Source organism: Pinus tabuliformis, chromosome 3_2 (assembly GCF_031772625.1).
Source record: "Pinus tabuliformis cultivar Carrire ecotype Pingquan chromosome 3_2, CPIR1, whole genome shotgun sequence".
Classification (NCBI taxonomy): Eukaryota; Viridiplantae; Streptophyta; class Pinopsida; order Pinales; family Pinaceae; genus Pinus; species Pinus tabuliformis.
In genome coordinates, this window is record NC_142302.1 from 658,172,896 (window position 1) to 658,194,833 (window position 21,938).

The following is a 21,938-nucleotide window of genomic DNA, read 5'->3' on the forward strand; positions in this document are numbered from 1 at the left end:
GGATGAATGCATGGTAAATCTAGTAGGTTAACATCTTTTATCTTGGTTTTATGTTTTATTGGATGGATGAGTCATGTAATAAGCATGTTAGTGTGATATTTGTTTTATGATCTTTGTTAAACAAACTCTTCTTCTAAGTCTTTGAGGAAGTAGCATGTTAGCTCCTTCCCTTAATCTATGTTTTGGAAATTGAGAATGTTGATTGAAACCCTAGGTTAAGTACGTTAACTTGTCTTAGCTCTTTTGAACTTTGTATCTACTTCGAAGTTTTCCTAAGTTTGTATGTTCGTAGATTCAATTAGCTCTAGATTGAGAAGGCAGTGGTCATCTATCTCTTGTGATAATCAATTATACTTGGAAAAAAAATTCTAGCGTAAATTAGGGTTTTATTATAGCAAAATCATATATTTTCAGCAAATTACTGGCTTGGACATTGATGTCCTAGGGTTAGGAATTGTTTCGAATGCATTGGATAAGTTAAAATTACATTTTATGAGAAATTTAAAACCATTAGTTAGGCCTTGAGTCTAGGGTTTGAAGTGCTGTTAATGGCTTTTAAGCCATAGAATTTTGTTGTAATTTATTCTCTTGTTTGCTTATAATTCTAGCCCTCATTTTACACTTTATTGTCATTGTTTCTGATGCTAAATTTGCTGCCATCAATAACAATTATATTGCTGCAATTTATGATTTCTCAAGCTAATTTATGATAGGCAAGTGTAACTTCTTGGTTCTTTGTGTTTGGAAATCTATCTTGAGCTACCATTGGTTGACCTAAGACTCTAGAAAAACAATAGGAACCTTTGTATTCAAATTTGGAAATTACCCAAATATGGAAATCGGGATGTCCCTTCTCGCCGACCCTCTTCAGGATCTATATTGATGAGCTAGTCTTTCCTACATAAGCATATCCAGGAGGGGCATGGCTGTCTTCTACACTAGGTGTTGATTTCGGTTATCCTTTTTGTTGATGGCTTGGCCTTGTTGGTTTCTACCCCTGAGGGCTTGCAGAGATGGATTGATGCATTGTTCATTGTTTGTGGCTTGTCACCCCTTTTTCAGTTGGTGCACATAGATTTTTTAGTGCATCATTCACCACCATTGTAAGCCCAATGTCACAAGTGAAATTCATGTACAAACCATGTGAGGCCCTGTATTAGGTCTCCTAGACTCGTGTCTTGTCAGTTTGAGTGTATACCTATCTTTTTTGCTTGGACAATACCCTATCCCTTGAAGGCTTCACTTGGGCGATCTTTTCCTTGATTGGATTGGAGGACTTTGGTAGGCTTCTCATGGGGACTCATGGTTTTATGCGAGCCCACATTTTGTAGGGGTGATCACTGGTCTATGGGCCAACCCACATCAAGGTGCACCTATGTCATTCCACATGGTTAGTGTCTGTAGAGTCAATAGGTGACCTTGGATTTGGTGCAGTATTACTCATGACATCTCTCACAACATAGTAGTCTCTTGTGACAACTTTCACATTTCTTGATGCAATTCACAATTCCCAATGCAAAATGGTCCAAGTGGTAAAAAATATCAACCTAGTCTCATATTATAGAGCATGATGATAGGATTCTATGCCATGTGGAATTTTTCGGATCTCAGCATCTGGTGGCTACCTACAACTCAGTTAAGCTTGGTCAATAGTACAAGGAAAAATTTCCGTGGGATTTTCAGGTAGAGCATTGGGTTGTTTGTGACATGCATGGTGTAAAAAGTGGTCTATTCAATGACAGGAAAAAACCCACACACAAATTTTGCAAATCCTCAAGGTTGTTAGAGATCATCCACTTGGGCGTGATATGTGCTAGAATAGGTTTCCAAGAGGCTTAACGGGGGGAACATTTGATAGAATTTGATGTATAATATATCAAGATTGGTCTACTCAATGAGGGGAACAAAACCCATGTCTTAGTTTCTTCAAATTCCCAAGGGAGTTATAGATCCAACAATGCATGATGATGTGGCAGGTAGGGGATGATGTAGCAATGTTGGGAAATATATGAAGATTCAGAGAGATGCCTAGTTCAGATCCAGGCTAGTTTCAGCATACCCAAGTGCCGAATTGTTAGAAAGTCAAGGGCATTGGTGTTAATTTTAGGTATGCTTTATGCTTAGAGCAATTTATTTCAATTTTCACAATTACCTCAATATCTTTTGCAGATTAGCAATCACATCAGCATAATAGTAAATTGCAGATAGAACATAAAAATAAATCGCAGACAAGCCAAGACAAGAGGACATAAGATGTGGCGCTAGCTAGGGACAAACCCCAATGTGGGGAAACCCTTGATCAATTCTTCTTATATGTTCTTCAATAGTTCAGCAGAGAGAGAGAGAGAGAGAGATAGTACATATACAACAAAAGTCAACACTTTGACTTATCTAAATAAGAGCATAGATCATCTCTAAGAAGATGATACCTGAGGTAGCTGAACTTAGTTGAAGACATGTTGCTTCAACTGATTCTCCAAGGTGACTCCATCACCATGCTGTACCTATCATTGTGCTGCATCTTATCATCATGTTGCACCTCACTGTGCTGCACCATGCTGCACCCATCATCACTATGCTACATCTCATCATGCTTCACCAATCATGACTGTACCCATCATTGCATTGCTGCACTATGCTAAGCTATACATTGCACTATGCTGCACCCAAATGCATGCTACAATACCTCATCATCTTGTTTGCAATACCTCATCACCCTGATGCTGCAATACCTCATCATCCTGCTGGTGTATGCATTCTCGCTGCTGCTATATGCCCATCATTACCATGCTGTCCCATTGCTGCTCCAATGTCCAACAACACTGATCTACACCATGCTGCACCATCATATCCTGCACTATACATCATGCTATGCATTGCTGCTCCTATATGCACTATGCTGCACTGTACAACATGTACTCATTGCTGCTCCTATGTGCACTATACATCCTGCTATGCTGCTCCAAGTCTGTATAGGGTGAGGGCTGATTGCGTCAAAACTTTGACCCAACACACTACACAATCACTGCTGCATTGTTGTTCCTGGTTAGGGCATGTGCATGTTGCAACAATCCTTATCAATCCACACAAACAACCTCCAAATAACTGCGGCCTAGTCAAGGTAAAGTGTTGCTTCCATATGCTGCTGTTTTGGGCATATGGCAGCCTCTCAAGCCTACACACAACCCTGTTTTGGAGTGGCTAGGCCTGCGGCCTACCACAGATCTCTGTGACACCCTAACTTCCCTCCAAAATAGTCATACATTGCCTCTTTCTGCCCTCACAGAACTGCGTGCTCCCTTCTTCAAACTCGGCTTGGCTGTAGCATAGAACAACTCTCCACGCAGTCACCAAGAGGCTCCAACAGCCCTAAGACACCCACCTTGTCCCTACCTTCTTTGCTGGATAGGGCATCCTTTAGACAATGAGTTAGGGAGCCTCTTTACTGCGGTTAGGGTATCTCTTTTCTAGCGTCTAAGGGCTATCTCAAACAACGTATAGATTAGGGCATCTAGGGTATGATAAGACTGTGTTTAGGGACAGTTGTTAGGCCTCCTTCACCGTGCTAGATCTCCCTTTGAACTGCGGCCAAACCTTCACAAGACCTACGGCTAGGGCATCCTTCTTTTACTGCGAATAGGGTCTCCTTTTAGACCCGCGTTTAGGGCTTCCTCCTCTTCGACTTCTCTTCCACTAAAACCCAAAACAAGTGGAGAGAAATCAAGAGTGAAGTGTGTGCACAAATGACTATCAAGTCACCTCCTTTTATACTAAAACGTTGAGCACACATGGGGGTTATTTGGTTGCTGGCCGACCTTGATGAATTGTCCCATAACACAAATAAATTCATATCTCCATGAATACTTATCGGAATCAGATGATTTTTAGATCAATCCTATGCCTCTCGATAAGAGGGATCCAAGAAAAATATCAACTGCCATAAATAAGATGAACCACATGGAGTTTGGCCCTAGTTGCCAATTTTAACAATTGGACATCCATTTCCATGTGGCTATGTCGAGTTACTAAAGGGAAAAAGCAAGTCAAAAATAGCCATTGGTGAAGTCAATTAGCTATTAGAGAGTCTAACTAGCCGTTGGAGACTCGGTGGACCAATTAGTTGAGGAATGGAGAATGAGCAAAAGGAATCTTGAACTAAATTATGGAAATTTGTCCAAGTTGACCCTTTAGTGGGCGAATTGAAAATTATATTGTAATATTTTATAAATTAATTCATTAAGTCTCAAACCTATGGATGATTAATAAATATTTTATTGAAGAAGAGTCAAACTAGCTATTAACTAGCCATTATTATTTTTGCTATAAAAAGCTGGCCTCCTCATTTATAAATCAATTTTGTTTTCTTGAAACCCCATCTTGAATAAGACATCTAGTTTTGGCATCCTCCTTGCAGTAGGTCACTAACTCCGTTTGATCTGTCTGTACGACAACAACATATGTTGCATACTCCTTTAGTCCGTGTTCCTCTAGCAACAAAAGTATCCTAGATTTCCAAATACCAAAGTTTGATACACCATCAAGTTTTTCTCGATCCCTCAAACTAACTAAAGCCATTTTTGAAACCCTTGAACAATAAACCCCAATAATTTTGAAGAGATTTGAGGAGAATCAACTTGTGTAATGAAACCCTTGGTTTCTCCTTCAAAACCCTCACACTCAGATAAAGAAACATTGCAATACTGTAGATAGCTCTAATACCATGTGAAATTTTTGCTACCTATAGGTGTTGTTGACCACACTTTGTCAACAGTGCGAGAAAACAGAGTATAAAGAAGTGGAGAATTTTTTTTGAAGATCAAAGTCATCAATTGCCATCATTCATCATTGTAAAACTCAATTTTTGCATAGTTTATTGTAATTGATGCTAGTATGACCATTTAATTATGTAACAACACCTAGGTAAGCCTTTGATTTTGGCAAAGGATTTCATCCTAGGAAGTTTTTTAACCCCCCCGAATTATGTGTGTTTGTAAACACGCATAATCGGCAAAGTTTTTCTTCCAGCTTAAACCCCAAAGTTAGTGTGGAATTTGTCAACAAGGTCTTAGGTGAGTCCTACTGTTTATTGAGTCTGATGTAAAAGTGTGTCTAGGAATAATTTTAGTGTATGGTCCCTCGCAATCAGAAACTGTGGCTAAATTATTTTATTATAGATAGACTTGGTTTCATACTAGATCATATTGTGTCGCAGAATTGGCTAAATTATTGAGGGTCTATGTCTAAAGGTGTATTTCCCCTTTTAAGGGTTGAATTAATAATATTTTGATGTGAAAATATTTTAGTGCATGGTCCCTCACAAACAGACACCATGGCTAAAATATTTGAAGGTGGAAAAATTATTAATCCCCTCTAGAGTCAATTAATTATTTTTTCTGGCTAAATTAAATTAAAATCCCAATTCAGAAAATTAATTATAGAGAAATTAAATTCTGTTTAAGTGGAAAATAATAAAAAATTCGTGGGTCAAAAAGAAGTCAAATTTTGGAGGTCCCACCAAGGGAAAAATGGATAGTTTAAGAAAATTTGAGCCTTTGAACCTTGGTGGTTAAGTCAAAGTTAATTTTTTGAGGAAATTTATCCAAAATATTAAATTTTGGATTAATAAAAAATGGGTTTTAAGAAAAATTCGATTTTTTCCTCAAAAATAAAAATTTGACGGTGGAGATTAAAAGATGATCAAATTATTTTCGACAATCGAGATTATTTTGACGAGGATCAAGCCAACTAGCCGTTATTTTCCACTTGGAGGAGTTTCTGTATATAAGAAACTATTGAGCTCGTATTTGATATCTATGGATGATCTTTGGATGAATTTTTTTTGTAATGCTATTATTGAGCCGCTGCTTTGCTGAGAACATTTTTTTATCATAATAGAAAGACTTTGGGGTTCAATTCATTGTGTTCTTGTATCTGTTGATCTATGGTATGTGTTATCCTATATTGTGCTAAATATTTCTTTTTAAATTGTTATTTCATTTGTCAGTGATAAGAGCATTCTATTGGTACAAGCTATCATAGGTGATCTACTTCACCATATGATCTAGCAATTTTATCTTGAGAAAATTATAGATATTTACAGGTATGCTAACCTGTGGGCTCCAAGTTCACAGATTGTGGGGAGGAGTCGACCTTGTTTGGGCTCTAAGTTTTTGCTGTGGTAAATTATTTGCAGAAGGGTTTTGGCCAATCTATCTTTCGAAATTATTCATCCATTGTTATTTATTTAAAAATTATTTCTCAAAATTATTATTTGATCTTGGGCTAAAAAAATTAATATGCTAATGAGAGCTTGTAAATTTATTTTGTGAATATTGTATATTTGTAAAAATATTTTGTAAAATATTGTTTTCTAACCCTTGTTATTTTGTAGCACTTGGGTATTTGGGGTTTTATAATTTTGTATATATATCTGGGGTTTGAAATTCTTTTATTCATTTGTGCAGGTGATAGCTCAAGGGTTTGAAGCAACAATTTTTTTTGGGTTACTCATCCAAGCAAGGAAGGCTGATCTAGGCTGTTGAGCGTAAGATCTAGCCTCCCCAGCTTCCAGCAACTCAATGTCCAACTAAAGAAGGGAAATCGTCCAACATTTTGAAGTGATCATTGGCATTTATTTTGTGATTGCACGGGTTTTGAAATTTTCTTGGCCCTTAGGCCTAGCCATCCTCCTCCTCTACCCTAGCCGTGAGCCTTAGGGGCCGTTTAGGGCCCTCAAACCTCTTCCTTTGCTTGGCCACAAGCCCTTAGGGGCTGGACATGGCCTTTTCAGGCCTTTTCCTGGCTTTCCCTTGGGACACTAGCCTTTTAGGGCTCTCGACCCCTTTCTTAGCCTTGGCTGTAGTCCCTAAAGTGACTTTCAATTAGTTGCAGACCCATTTAGGGCCTTCCCTTGCTCCGCATTAGCCCTCTAGACCTTGATGTCAGCCCTAAGGGCCTTTTTCTCCTTAGCCGTGGGCCTAAGCAAAGTCGAATCAATGATCAGCAGCGAGGGGCAGTGAGTAATGGATAGAGAGGCAAAGACAATGTCGAGAGACCAACACATAGGCAGAGAGCGAGAAGCAACAGCTAGAGCAGGCCAGACAGAGCCCAACAGAGATAGCGCAGAGCCCAGAGGGACTGCGTCATCCATGCAGAAAGCAGTTGGAGTGACGCAGAGGGTCCCAGGGGCTGCGCAGTGCCTCAAAGGGCTGACGTAGAGGGGTTTAGGGTTGACGCAGAGGTTAGAAGGGCCAACACAGTGCTTCAGAGTTGCTGGAGAGGGTTTTGTGGGATAGGTTTTCTGAATACCTGTTTCCGAATAGAGAGGTATTGCTACCAGTTATTTTTCTTTGTCGGGTGAGCTAGTTTGGCACCCAGTTGTACTCAAGGAAATACTGCATAATAATAAACCCTCAGAATAGCTGCACCGGTTTTCCGCATTGGGTTTTTCCAGGGACATTTGTCCAAAAATAACGGTGTCACTTATGTGTTTGTTTATCTTTCAACTGATGATCTATAGATGTTGAGACTGTTTTGGGTTTATTTCGTTATTTATATGTTTTAAATAACTTGTTCGAATTTAACAAGTCGAAGAAATAAACCGGAAGAATACAGATTAAATTTCTAACAGATAGACTTAGAAATTTCAACATGGTATCAGAGTGTGGTTGCAGATCACAGGAAAGCTGAAGCCATCAACTAAGAAGAGCATTTGCAGCGGAATCAACTGTCCCGAGTGATAGAAGTTGATCCTTTCAGAAGCGACAGAGGAAGGGTTGACGAAGAGGGACTGCGTCATCAGTCTAGGCTAGAGAGAGGCCAGCGCAGAGGAGGGAAGAGAGAGGCTCATGCAAAGACCAGGAGGGTTGACGCAGTTGGATGAGGGAGCTGTTTTGCCAGTGTCGGGATTGCGCAGAAGCCTAGAGGTTGAGTCCTTCAGTTGCTGGGGCATAGGAAACTATGGACAGTTTGTGGGAGCTAAGCTGGTGGGGTATTGTGGTCAGAACAATACCTAACAGGGCAAAACCAAGGTAAAGGTTGTTGCTACCAAGGCGGATTTCTAGCCAAGGAATTCAGATTAGTGTTGCGGGTGCACTAACGATTGGAGAGGGGCGACTTGACGATTGGCAGAAGGATTTCCAGAAGGGAAATCAGGGCTCAGAGGGAGTCCAGCAGAGAACTTCCAGCGGGAAGTAGAGAGACTTAACAGGAGTCGAAGGAGAACTTCTAGAGGGAAGTAGAGAGACTTCGAGGAGTCGACAGAAGAGCAGCAAGATGGCTGTGAATGGGCTGAGGGATCAAGACAAGTTGGACGGGGTGTCCAACTTTGTGGTTGGAAGGCCAGGATCTTGTCCATTCTAGATAGACATCGCATCAAGGGCTTCGCCTTGAGATTAATGGCTATCCCAGTTGACCCGATATCTAATGAGAAGTACGAGGAGGCAATGGCCAAGGCGAAGTGCATCATCCTTGATGCGGTCAAGGATCATGTGGTCCAACATATTCTCGAGAAGGAGACGACAAAGGAAATGTGGGATGCCTTGAAGAAATTTTACCAGCATACTTACGTGCAGAGGAAGATGTTACTTGAGAATCAGCTGCGGTCATACCAGACGCAGAAGGGGGAGCAGATAGATCACTTCCTCGGTGGGTTGTAGGAGATCCGGGACTGACTTCCATAGTGGCCACGCTGGATGAGGAGATGGTGAGGACCACACTTAACGCAGTCTCCGAGGAGTAGGAGACATTTGTCTAGAGCATACTGGGCAGGGCAGATCTTCCAGATTGGGAAGAATTGTGGGCAGCTCTTCGCCAAGAGGAGATTAGGCAGTTGAGCAAGATCGGAAGTAGCTGTAAAGGAGTTCGAATCAAGAAGGAAGAGGAAGAGGATGAAACTCTAGCATCTATGGGAAAGCAGGAGAAGAGGAAGAAGAAGGACCTCTCCAAGGTCAAGTGCTTCCACTGTGGGGAACTGGGTCATTATGCGAACTAGTGCCCGAGGAAGAAGAACAAGGGAGGGGCATCTGACTCTAAGGCAGCGCCAGCGAAGGCGGAGAAAGAAGTTGAGGAAGATGAAGATTGTGCCATGAGTGCTCACGTACCTCTAGAGAAGACGTGGGGAGATATTGAGCTGTAGTTAGGAGGACTGCAGGCGATGAGGGGTAGGATCTTTGAGGTGCCCAACCTATTGGATTATACCTTGCTACAGGAGCCCCGAAGGGGAGTAGCAGGACTAGTGGATGTCGATAGAGACGGATGCGAATAAAGCGACAGAGAGTGCTACAATGCAGGAGTCCCCGGGCAGCGCGAGGCTGGCACGCTGCAACAGTGCGAGAGGCACGAGAGTGTTGCAACGGTGCAAGATGGCATAGATAGGTTTGCAACGGTGCGAGATGCAGGGAATTGTTGTAGCAGCGTAGAGATCAGTAGAGGGAGCACTTGTTAGCGGCAGAGGGAGCTTCAACATCGGGAGTGTTTCTAGCCTGACAGGGATGTCAGAAGTTGGGTGGATCAGTTACTTACTTCTCAATAACTGAGTTGCAGTGCAGTAGCAGTAGCACGATGCAATATGATGAGAGGGGGATGCAGTGTTAGTAGAATGGACCAGTAGCAACACGGATGTAGAGGGAGCTGCCGTACGGATGCAACAGTGGCAGTGGTAGGGCCATGGGCAGCAGTACAAGATGCAGCAGTGCAGAGGATGTTGGGCATGGAGGCCTAGCATCAACACAGGTACCGATGCCGTATAATTAGAGTGATGCTCAGTTGGAATATTACTAGAGCACAATCCTCGCTAAGAGGGAGTGTTGATTTGGGGTAGCATTAGATGTGCTCTAGCCATGAAAATTGGTGGAGAGGCTAAACCACATGAGATCTCCAAGACCCAGAAATGGTTTGGAACTTTGAATAGACTATACCCGGTTTGGGAGATATTAAAATAATTAATATTTTTAATGGAGTTCCTAAGTCTAAGCTTAGGAGAAATAAAATATTAATGGGTATTATTATAAAACTGGGTTAGAAGGTTCCAAAAGTCATGGATCAAGCCAAATCTAATCTTATTCGTTGATTAGAGATTTAATCTTGTCCGTTGAAGGAATAACGAAAAAAGTATAAGAGGAGGCTTGAGGGTCAATTGGAAGATACACCAGAGTGATTAGTCATTCGATTTGCTAGAGCGGGGTTGCTAAGCAAAGTCGGATCAGTGATCAGCAACGAGGGGTAGTGAATAATGGACGGAGAGGCAGAGACGTGCCGAGAGACTAGCGTAGAGGCAGAGAGCGAGAAGCAACAACTAGAGAAGGCCATGTAGAGCCCAGTAGAGACAACGTAGAGACCAGAGGGACTGCATCATCCACGCAGAGAGCAACTGGAGTGACATAGAGGGTGCCAGAGGCTGCGCAATGCCTCAGAGGGCTGATGCAGAGGGGTTTGGGGCTGACGCAGAGGCCAAAAGGGCTAGTGCAGTGCTTCAGAGTTGCTGGAGAGGGTTTCGTGGGACAGATTTTCTGAATCCCTATTTCCGAATAGAGGGGTATTGTTGCCATTTATTTTTATGTCGGCTGAGCCAGTTTGGCACCCAGTTGTACTCAAGGAGATACTGCATAATAATAAACCCTCAGAATAGCTGCACCGGTTTTCCCGCATTGGGTTTTTCTGGGGACATTTGTTCTTGTGTGTTTGTTTTTCTTTCAGCTGATGATCTGTAGATGTTGAGACTGTATTGTGTTTATTTCGTTATTTATATGTCTTAAATAACTTGTTCGAATTTAACAAGTAGAAGAAATAAACCAGAAGAATGCAGATTAAATTTCTAACGAATAGACTTAGAAATTTCAACACCTGTTGCCCCTTCGATGTGAGGGTTGCATTCTCTTCCTCCTCCTTGGGCTTCGACCCACTGCTGTTGCTTCCGTCAAGTTTACACTTGACCAAGTCCCTCCTCATCTTCTCTTGCTTAAGAGCTTCCCACATTTCATCCCAGTTTGGCAAAGTTGCCCCGCCTAGGATGCTCTGGACAAAGACCTGCCACTCCTTAGATACTGAATTTAGGGCCAGTCTTACCACCTCGGAACCTTGAGGTGTTGACCGCATAACTGCCAACTCATCTCGAGTCTCTTGAGGCTTTGAGAGGAACGGATCAATGCGTTCCCCCTTCTACATCTGCATAGATCTCATCTTCTGCTCCAAGTACATCTTTTGCTGCTCGAAAGATCCTTGATACAACATCAACAGTGCATCCCACATCTCCTTGGCAGTGTTTCTGCCAGCGATGTGACGGACTATATGATCCTTCACTCTGTCGAGGATCATTCTCTTTGTCTTCGCCATTTCTCTTTTGTACCTCTTGAGCGGATCTAGATCCACGAGCTTAGCTACCATGCTGTTGACATAGACTTTGAGAAAATGCTCATCCAGAAGGCATGACATCCTTGCCTTCCAGATCACATAGTTGGATGTCCCATCCAACCTATCCTGATCTCTCAGTCCAATGGATGCCATCTCTGCTAATCGAAAAACTTGATAGCCTTCTCTCTCCTCTGCGCAGCACTAGACTAGCCTATGCACTCCCTATTGGAGCTTGTAGATCTGTCCGTCTCCGCTGCTGCTCAACAACTTAGAATTCAGACTCCTTGGCTGGAAGTCCTCTGAGGAAGAATTCCCTCAACCGTGTCATTCTCTTCCCTCTGATGTCTTTCTGCCTAGCAACTCCCTGCAGAAAACTGGGTCCCACCAGAAACACCTCTTTGTTGAATCTTTTGCTGCGCTGCTCCCTTTGCCGCTGACAAATCTCGATCTGGAAATCCTACCTCTCTGTCAACTCACTTAGAGAGAGATTTACCACGAAAATCTTGTCGTCCTGGCCTGACTGCGCAAACCCTCAGGGGATTCGAATTTCTGTCTCTGTAGAAATTTTGAATTCCCTTTCTCCTTTAGTGCTGGGCTCTTTCAACACTGTTCTCTTGTTTCACATGCAACTCTGATACCATGTGAAAATTTGAATGCCCAAATTTCTACTGCAGCAACTGATTAAGTTTCTCCTACTTAATTTTTGAATCAAGTTACTTACTATTTCCTACAGTAAATATCGAAACTAATACACTACAAATCTGACTTTCTTCTTGTAGATGTGACCCTCCAACACTCAGATATGACTCTCTTCTTGCAGATTTGACTCTCCAACACTTAGATTTGACTTTCTTCTTGCAGATTTGACGTTCCAACACTCAGATCTGACTTTCTTTTTGCAGATCTGACCTTCCAACACTCATTTGACTATCCAACACTCAGATCTAACTTTTTTCTTGCAGATCTGACCTCCAGTACTCAAATTTGACTTTCTTCTTGTAGACCTGACCTCCTAGCACTGCATCTAGATCCTTCTACTCGACCTCCTTCCCCCTTTTGGCAACGACTCCTTTAGCTGACCAGATCATGTATAAACTCGACCTCCTTGCTACTGCGGCTCCTCTAAGGAAGATTTGCGACTAGGTCATGTTAGTTTTTGTTGCATTGGAGGTGTTCTAGTCTCGAAACTTTGTGGAGAGGCTAAACACAAGAGTTCTCCATAACCCAGAAATCGTTTTTGGAAATTCCACTAAGAAGTGTCTCAATTAGATTATTATCCATTTTAAATATTTCCTAAGTCTAAACCTAGAAAAAGGGATTAATTAATCAGAATTAATTGAAATAACGTGTGAATCATCTAGAAACTCGCACGGATTGAGTGCGAAATAATCTTAGCCATTTAAGATTTGATCTTGGCCTTTGGAGTCTGTTGAGGGCCCTGAAATCGGGTCAACAACAAGGGGGATACCCACCCGGTCGGGAACCTGGTTGGCGGCTCCTTACCCATTTGGTGTAGCGGGTCCGACTGGGGATAACGGGACCAACTTCCCGATCTAAGGGGTGTGTGTGTGTGTAGGGTTTGATTATGCTGTTTCTTTGAGAGCTTTTGAGAACTAATTTTAAATCTAACTCATGACTTGACTATAAGCTGCTGAAATCTAATGAAAACAACATATGCAATCTACGCTAACCCGGGGTATGTCTTTTCCATCACGCGATCTAAAAAGATTTCATATAATAACTGGTAATGAAGATTATTCAGCTACTATATGAATATAAACCATTTAAGATAAACCATTCTGCATAAGTAGTTAAACAGGACAGTTGTGGACTGCATATCGCATGATAAATCATTCATATGTCAAGCATGAACAAATGACTCCATTGTACAAAAGTGCCAAATGGTAACCACACATTTATACATTAACATATAAATAACATAAGCTGTATATCACTCTAAGCAAATAAGTAGAAATTCATCAAGAGATAAAAGTACCATTTATGACTGATTTTTACTCACAAACTTCAAGCAATAATGATTTACTTCTACTTACTTCTAACATCTACTAAGAGTACAGAAATGCAACATCAGTAGCAGACATTAAAATGCAAATATCAATAAATTCGATCCTTCCATTCATCAAAACCCCCTCTGAGGTGCAGAAGTGCATGTTCTGAGGACAAGTTTTTTGACAAATTTCTGGACCCCTCTCCAATGCAATGAGAAGGGTTAAAATACTATGTCATAATCCTAATAATAGTATTATTACAAAATTAAGGATTCGGTTTTCAAAAAACCGTCCTTTTTCTAATATAACTAAAACAAAAAGAAACAACATTCTAAATAAAACTACTTGTAGACTTGGTCTTTGAAGTTGCATGTTTCTAACATAGGCTTGAGAAGAGTCGGCTGGCTAATTTCCGTTCTGAGCTGGGCTGCGAAAACGACATCTATAAGAGCTGGCGCTACCTTCTCGGCTGCGTTCATGATACACTTTACCGTCATCCATTGGCTATGTGGTTTAACCAGGTACATCCAGTAACTTTCCCAATTCAGTCCAGCCAGTGCTTGGATAGCTTTCCCTTTTGCCTGTGCCTTTTGCCTCCATTCTGTCTCCAGTTGCAACTTGTTTGGTAGGTAGCCCGGGGTGGTTTCTGAAATCAAATTGGCCCTGTGTAAATTTTCATTTACACAGTCGATTAGAATACTTGCCTGTGTCGCTGCTGCCTCTGCTGCTTGCTCCGCCTGCGTGATCTGCTCGCCCCATTTATTAAAAAGCATTTCTTTATGATTTTCATTAATTCTAGGTGCTCCTGCTCTTTTTCCCTTCTCATCGTCTTGCCAAGTCAGATACTCTGTCACTCTCTTGTCGTTTTGATCATATTCGCTCCGCAACTCCACCACCTGACTGGTGATTTTGTCGCTTAGCTCACAGAAGTGCCTCCACTGTGATATTTTACGCCCCAATTCTTCTTGTTGCTGCAGTAGTTGATCGTTCAAGCTGATGGACTCTGAAATAAACTCTGCAAGCTTAGGTTCATCTCTGTGCATTTCTTGCTCCGCTTGCAGTTGTTTTTCTTTTTCTTCAAGACTCTTTTGGTAGCCTATTTGCATCTGTTGGAAGTCTTCTTGGAGCTTTTCGAGCTGTCTGGAGGCTTCATTGTTTGCGTTGGCTTGCTGTAACTGTTGTTGTAGCAGCTGTATGTGATTTTCTCGTTCCTTTAAGAGCTGCTGAACTTCAGAGGCCTTGTCAATAGTTGCAGAAGCATACGCTCCTGCAATTTGAGACAGCTTCGTAAGATTTTCTGTAGGATTATTACTTGGGTCTTTCCACAAGACGTCTAGATGTTCAGCGTCTTGAGACAGTGCATTTTCGAGCTTTCTTTTCTTTCTTTGTCTTCTCACGACTGCCTTGTGCTGGGGACTGTAGAACACACCTAACGGGGGAATTTCTTCTACGTTAAGTAGAAGTTCCGAGGACGGAGTGATGGAGAGATCTTCTGCTTCTGTGGTAACGCTGACTACGGTCGGAGCAACCTCTTGCACCTCTTGTGTGTCGTTTGCGGGCGTCTTTGGGACTTGCCCTTCGAGGTTGATTAATTCATTGAAGGACTCCCACTCTTTATCTAGCTCTACTGTGACAAGAGGAGCTTCGATAACCGGAGGGGGAACATCTCTTGGTGGCGAGGTGATAACTTGTTGCTGAAACATTACACTGGACCGAGCTGTATCTTTGACTGCTTCTTCGTTAATTCTTTTGTCATGCACAGACTCTTCAGGACGTTCGGAACCTTCTCGCGCGGCGTTGGACTTGGATTTCTAAGTGCTGGAGTTCTCGCTGAGGCTGATGCTCGGAGTTGGCTCTTTAGTAGGTATTCGTAGCCTTTCTAGTGGAATGCTGGCCAACCTTCTATCTCTATATGTTGTGAACTTCTGGAGTTCACCTGGAGACAACCTTGACTGAGCTTCTCGCAAAATCTCTTTGAGTGAGTTCTTACCTTGAAAGAGATCGTCAAACAAATCTTTGTGTCCGACGAACACTCTTATCTTGACGTTCGTAGTAAATTCTTGGGCAACTTTATTTGGGTCGAATGGCCTCATTGGGAACTTATATAATTGAAGGCACGTCACGTTTTCCACCTCATCAAAAGCATGTCCTGCATCGAATAAAGAGAAGGCCCCATAATTGACGGGAAATTGAGGCCAAATGGCCTTTTTCTTATCTTTTAATTCTTTGGTTAAGCCGCCTTCAGAACAGGTTTGATAAGCGATTTCTCGAGCCAAAAGCTTGTCTGGGACATACAAGGGCAGGACATGTGGAGGAACAGTGCTTCCATAAACTCGAATGTAAGTAAACCATTCTTCCCCAAACCATCTTGCGATGGAGACGATGTCGGTCACGGCTTCAGGAGAGCACCTTGGGGGGTCTTTACCATATATCATTCTATACATGGGCAATATAAGCCCATGGCAAATCTGGTAAAAATGAGGGGCAAACTGGGAATCCCACAAGATTTTGTGATAGACGTGAATAGGCAACGGGTCTTGGGTAGTCCATTTCCATCCCATGATGGGGAAATTAGATACAAGGCAAACAGAATCCATAACATAGGCAGCCAAACAGAAAGGAGGATAGACCCTTTGAGAAAAGGATCTTTTGGACCTGTAACTAACCACGGCCGTATATAGAGTATTGGAAAGAATTTTAGCCCAGTCTACTAAATCGGCATTTGTGGCAGCGTCAATTAATGGCAGCCACTCAGATGAAAACTTGTTGATATCAGGCATACCAAACAATCTACACAGCATGGCTGCAGCAAAACAATATGGAGAAGTAAGGGAACCAGTGCTGTACATACCTTTCTTATCCTTCTTTAACGGCTCGTCTCTTCTAGACCATTCTTTAGTGGTGTCCGATAGATCTGGGTTCTCCATTGCGAACTTCCTAAGAAATTCCGCATTATAGGTCACTTGCGGTTCGGGCAGATGGTACATTAGCTTCAGATCCTGGGCGGCGAAAGATCCCACGATCCCATGTCCCTGAATCTTGAATTGTCTGTTACTTAATTCTGCATCATCCAGAATCCATTTGACCATGTTTGTGTATGGTAGAATCTTAGGCCTTGCCGCTATTCTGTGAAGGAAAGAACATGCTAGGTCTTCTAGGGTTGCTTCAGAGGAGCGTGGTGTGCCTGCAACGGCAGTCACTTTCATTATTCTCGGTTTCTCCTCTTCTAATAGGCTGTACATGCCCTCCCATGTGGAGATTCCTGCATCTCGGTTGCAGGCTGTATTTGTGTATAGGGGCGGCATCTCCTTGGTCTTCTCTCTTGCTTCGGAGCTCTGAGCCTTGTTCTTCTTTCCCATTTTTACTTTGTGTTTCTTTCTGAGTCGTCTTTGCACTTTGTTCCTGCAGATTACAAGTGAAATGGAATGTCCGATCAGAAAGGTGATGGGAAAGTTTTAAATGCAAGAGATAAATCAATTACGCCACCTTATGTGAAGCAAATATCCAACAAGGCACGCGTCTTTAATCCTCTTAATGACTGACAACCAATCTATTTACTAACATTAAAAGCGCATGATTTCAGGTTAGGTAATGGTAAGTGGCTTTTCCTTTGAAAGGCGCGCCCGGAGGATTCGTACTAAGGTGATTTTATGATTTGCTGACGTACCTTCGCATGTCGCACGGTCGCAATATCACAGATCGCAAAACCTAGTGCTTGCCAAATCTCGTTTGGCTTGTTTATGCGATATGCGATCTAGCGATTGCAATATCGCAGGTCGGCGAAGTTCTTGGCTTTTCGTTATGAACATCAGTATGGTGCGATGCGGTGTAGTTATTGATCATGAGGGTGGCGCATATTTTGATTTTTAGAAGAGTAACGGAGATGTTTCCCATCTTTTTGTATATGTGACTTTAAAAGACCTATCGTTTTCCACAGAAAAATATCTAAGATGCCTTTTCTAGATTACGATTTGTAACTCCGAACAAAGAAAGTCTAGCTTTTCTTAAATTTTTTATCTAAGGGTCCCCATTCATTCGGTGTCATGATCTGATACTAAATGAAAAAAGGGGGGGGTTGTTGCTGGCCACAACAGAGTCCCAACAAAATATTATAGGAAGAAGTCGATTGGTAGATGGAGAACACACTTGTAGAGATCTATTTCCTTGGAGAGTTTGATTTTCCAGAGGCGGTAGTCGGAAGAGTTCAAGCCAGAAGGGAAGCAGAGACAGAGAGGGGCAGGGACACTAAAGTAGGACGAAAATCTTCTAGATCCGGTGAGTACTTTGTAGAGAGGTTGAAATTTCTCCAGGAGGCTGCGCAAAGGCAACACAAAAGATTCAGAGGGTAGTTCGATTTGTTGAAGGAAGAAGACGTTTTCAGTTCCATAGGGCAGGAAGGAGTTCCAGAGTGTCGGAGAAGCGTTTTCCCAATCAGCAGCAGGCAAGACGACTTGAATTCCAGAAGTCGAGCTGAAGCATTTGAGGGACTGTGTAGAGGTGATGTAGGGCCTGTGCAGGGCTAGGTGGACGACTTGCTTTTCAGAGGCAGTCAAGTGCTGGGATTGCTCAGAGTGAGGGTAATTTCCCTCAGGTTATTTTTGACAGATTTTTCTCTGTAGGATAGCCAATATTAATGTAATGATCCTAAACAGGAATGTAAGTGATATACAAAGCATGCAAATAATCCAACAATTAGAAAAACGAAATATACATTAAGCACCCATGGAGACACTGGAAATAGAGAATTGTTGAGCTATTTTATTACTTCTTCAGAAGCAAAATACAATAGTAAAATAGAATGGTGCACCTAGGCTTGTCTCAATGGACAAGCTTGACAAAACCCAGGTGAGAAAATGCTGAACTAAAGGCTGCTACAATTGCTGCACCAAACTGAACTACGCTGCCCCAGAAAACTGCTCTGTTTGCTGACCTCGAAGGGTTGGAATCACTGCTTCCCATCCTCAGAAAATTATGAGATTTCAACTCCTTGCTCCTTGGCCTAAACCCAAAAAAACCCACAAAGGAATTGGCCAAATGTTGACCTCGGAATTTTGGCCCAAATTCCCCTTAGCTCTTCTAGCTGCTGGTTGAGTTGGGACCCTTGTTTGACCCCTTAGATCTGCCCAAAAAATTCTATAAAATCAGGATTGTGATCCATACCCAAAACCTAGAAAAACCCACAAAGCGTTTCCCTTGGTTCCAACCTTCAAAAATTGAACTTTCATAGCTTGGCCCTCCTCCAATTTTGAATTCTGTTGCTATGACTGATCTTGTCAATCTCTGCTCTCCCAACTCCAACAATCCTCATCAAATGGCCCTCCAAGTGATCTCCTACTTCTCCTGGCCAGCTCCAGCTCTACAATTCCTTCCTCCAACTCCCACGTGAGCCTAATGGCGACTCTCTGCGCAGGCCCCCGGTAAATCGAACTGCTGGGATCTTGGCTCTGTTGGCTCCAAAACTCAGAAGAAAGGCTGACCCTTTGTTGCTCTCCCAATCCTCTAACTCTCGACAAATCTTGATCACTGATAGCTCCAAACTCCCCCTGCGTATTCTCCAGCTAGCCAGAAATACACATTCCTTGTTGTGGCTGAATGGTAGTGCTGTACACACTCCTGGAACTCCTGGGCTGACCCTTTGTTGCTCTCCCAATCCTCTAACTCTCGACAAATCTTGATCACAAACTCCCCCTGCGTATTCTCCAGCTAGCCAAAAATACACATTCCTTGTTGTGGCTGAATGGTTGTGCTGTACACACTCCTGGAACTCCTGGAATACTTATGGAACTGCCTCTCTAGGGTGGTCACGGATGGTCTCCCGAAGTAGAGGTTGAATCTTCCGCCTCAGAGATTCGTGGCTAAAAAGCCGGTTGACTCAGCTAAACAATAGAGATTACAATCAAGTAATTTTGATTGCAAGGTGTAAGAATGAATCCAAATGAGAGCTCTCTCCTCATTTTGTCTTTATGGGCCTTCCTTGCCTCATGTGGGCCCCTCCATCCAACACTTCGAATTCCCTCCAAACCATTCGAATGGCCTAGTTCGAATTCCCACTTGGGTGGCCCCCACCTTCCACTAGCAACCAAATTAAGCCGAATTTATTCCCAAGTCCCTAAGTCGAAAATGCTGGGTTTTTTCCCTAAACCAAAATTGTGCAAAAATGTGTGGAAACACCCTGTTACAAATGTGTTTGAGAAGGGACATGATAGTCCTCGCCTCCCAAAGGTTGCTTGCCCTCAAGCAACCTCAAATCTAGGTCTTCCAAAATGTGCTCACCCTGCCAGGTGGCATCCTCATTCGGCAAGCTCCTCCAATGCACCAAAAATCACCTTTCCTCAAGCAATGCCTAAGCAAGCATCCTTTCTAACTGCTTTTCCCCATTGTCACTGCAAAATGTGCCAGGGTCCTAGATGTGCCACTGGATTGTGCCTGACCTTTGCACTGTCCTGATATAAAAGAATCCTTCAATACCATGATCCTAGGCAATCCTGTCCAATATGAAGCTCCCCTCGCTCCATTCACTATCCTGCTCGGTGAAAGTACCAGAAGTCCCCTGGTCCATCAGTAACACAATAAAGCCCAATGGAAGATCTGTATGATCTCCCCCTGCAGTAGTCGATGCATCCCTAAAAGGTTATTGAGCCGTGAAGAACTGTGATGCCCCAGTTCTTTGCTAGTCCCAGAGTGGTGCCACCATGCTGACGCTGCGTTACTCTCACTATGTCATACTCCCCATCGTGCGCAGTCAGTATCCTCCTCTCCTGGAACTCGATGGAGAAGTAATGAAAGAGGCGAGACACATCCTGCCTAGGCATCTCCATGGCACCAAGGCCTGCCCATCCAAATCTAACTCTGAACCTGTGAAACAATTGAGAATTTCTGCCTCCCCATATGATGAAACCCTCTATGAACCCCCATGTGTCATCTCATGAGCAAACTATATCACCTTCTGCCACGACTTCACTCAATGCGAGTGATCTATCGATCAACTGAATCGTTGCATCCCATAGCCAGACTTGCTGGGACATAGTCCTGTCAACGGATGGAATCCCTCTGGCCCTCATCTCTAGTCCCTGCATGTGATCACTATATAGGCTCCATATATCGCGGGCTAATCTGATGCATGCTAATTTGCCTTGTGCCCACCACAGTGTAGTACCGATGATCGTGGGAGCCACGTGTGCCAAAGAGCTACCCCCTGAATGCAAACAAAAGATGGGTATCCGATACTTGTAATAGACTTAGGGTATGTGGACCCCTCCTGTCCCTGCTAACCATATTCCCTCGCTCTGCCATTCGCCCTCTCGATAATGTGCCAATACAATGTCTAGAGGTCGGACACGTACTGGAAAGTTGCCTCAATTGTACACGGTATCCTCTACTCATGCATGGTCCTGACATGCCCTGTGGAAAGAGTGACACATGTCTCCTTCGTGACCTGCTCCCCAGGCGTAGGCTCACTGATAAACGATATGCCACCACTACAAATGATTAGCTTGTTCCCCAACTTGTGGTTGTCAACTCGTGCACTGACCTAATGCCACCATTGAGAAGTCTCTCCCCTAGTGCGTTGAATATCATCCCAATTTCTCGGATGAGCTGCCTGTCCCCAGTTGTTCGTGCCCAGAGTGTCAAAGGACAACAACCAAGTCGTCTGTGCCTGTAAGTGATGTATAAGAGGGACAAGCACGTGAGTCCCCATGGATACCATCGACCATCGCTCATCTGTGTCCCCGTCGATCCTAGGTGAAGTACACCCAAAGGTATGCCGGTGTCTCCATCCATAAGTCTCCTTGGAGGCAACCCTCCAAGACCTCGCTGTGCAACACCATATGCCCCTACATCCCACCGAGTATCCCTGTAGTCCTCGACCTGGCACTGTACCTTGCAACCTATCCCTATACACCACTGGATACCCTGTGCTACTGCTGTACCATCCTATATTGTCTTGTATCTTGCCTGTGTCACTGTATCTGGCTCTCCCCACGTGTACTCGATGCGAGGTGAGTCGCTCAATGCAAACCAACATGCTACATCAAACAACCACACATCTCCATGCTCCTCTGCAGGCCACTACTCATCACTGCATACCTCTATACAACACTGGATGCTAGGTTCTAAAATTGGGTCTGTATGCATCAGGTCGCATCCCTCTACATAAGACTGGACTCTGTGGCATATCCTTGTGCACCCCTGGGTACCAGTGCTTACTGTCATACCTCCCTGTATCATATGCCATCCTGCATGTGCCAATGCATCCGCCAATATGCTAGTAATCCCTCCATGATGTGGGCTACATCTCCCCATCTACCCTGAAAGACCTGAGCGGTTTGACTCCTCACATGCCAATGGGAATGACACTATTGTGCCTATCCTCAGTAGCTCTACTATGCAATATACTAATGAGAGAGCACTGTATCCATGTAATGCCATGTCCGGTGGCCTGCCGATGGCACCTCCTCCTACCAACTCCTGCCATAGTAGGCTACTCACCCTATGACTCCATGCATAATCAATATGTCAAGACAACTCATGAAATTGGTCTGCTTCCCTGTCAAACCATCTTGTCAGTAGTGTTGTCCC

At 43.2% G+C, this 21,938-nt stretch overlaps 1 protein-coding gene across 2 annotated transcripts in view; it reads left to right on the forward strand.

The window, feature by feature from the left end:
* LOC149182384 (putative polyribonucleotide nucleotidyltransferase 1, chloroplastic) overlaps nucleotides 1-21,938 on the forward strand; it is a 411,698-nt gene that overhangs the window by 136,015 nt on the left and 253,745 nt on the right. The window lies entirely within an intron of this gene.